A 1,125-nucleotide genomic window follows, 5' to 3' on the forward strand; every position below is an offset into this window, starting at 1 on the left:
GTCTCGTTCGTCTATCTCGATCTGCCAGTATCCACTTTTCAAATCGAGTGATGAAAAATACTGGGCACGCCGCAGTCTATCTAACGACTCGTCGATACGTGGCAGTGGGTACACGTCCTTTTTCGTTACGTTGTTGAGCTTCCGGTAGTCGACGCAAAAGCGTAGCGTTCCGTCTTTCTTTTTGACAAGAACGACCGGAGACGACCATGAGCTGTTGGAAGGTTCGATCACGCCATCTTCAAGCATCTCTTGTACTTGCGTACGAATCGCCGCGCATTCCTTTGCCGACACGCGGTAAGGCTGCTGGTGTATCGGGCGTGCGTCGTCGCATGTGATGATCCGGTGCCTTGTAACCGAAGTCTGGCGTACCTTAGACGAGCTTGCGAAGCATGCCCTGAATTCAAGCAAGAGCTCGTGCAGTGCTGCCTGTTTGTCGTTAGATAACTCGGGATTAATGTCGACGGTGCCCAGTGACTTGTCAGCCAGCCTCACTGGTTCAGGGGCAAAACATTCAGCTACGTGTTCCACTTCTTCGGCAAACGCTATCGAAGTACCGCGGAAGAGGTGTCGATGCTCATTACTAAAGTTGGTGACTAGCAACTTAGATCGGCCATCACGAAGCTGTAGCACACTCCTGGCCGCACAAACACCTTGTGTCAGTAGATGCGCTAAGTTACTTTCTGCGACCACTCCACCTTCGCGCATTCCACCGCACATCACTTCGACTAGAACACTGGCTCGTGGAGGAAGCGTAACACTTTCGGCGGAAACACGTAGCGCGTCATCACGTCGATTGTCGTCGTTTGCGTCGATTGCTTGGTCGGCTGAGAAGGTGACTACACCGCCCCGTAAGTCAATAACAGCGCCGTATTCCTGCAGGAAGTCAACTCCGAGAATGACGTCGCGGGAGCATTCGCGTAGGACAAGGCAACTTGCCACGAATGTCGATCCTCGAATCCGAACTCTTGTCGTGCAGGTTCCCAGTGGAGTAACGACGTGACCGCCAGCCGTACGAATCTGCGAGCCATGCCAAGGTGTAATTACTTTCTTCAGAAACGTCGCCATCTTCCCGCTTAATATAGAATAGTCCGCTCCGGTGTCCACTAAAGCGCTAACCGCGTAACC

This window comes from Dermacentor silvarum, chromosome 5, assembly GCF_013339745.2.
Source record: "Dermacentor silvarum isolate Dsil-2018 chromosome 5, BIME_Dsil_1.4, whole genome shotgun sequence".
Lineage (NCBI taxonomy): Eukaryota > Metazoa > Arthropoda > Arachnida > Ixodida > Ixodidae > Dermacentor > Dermacentor silvarum.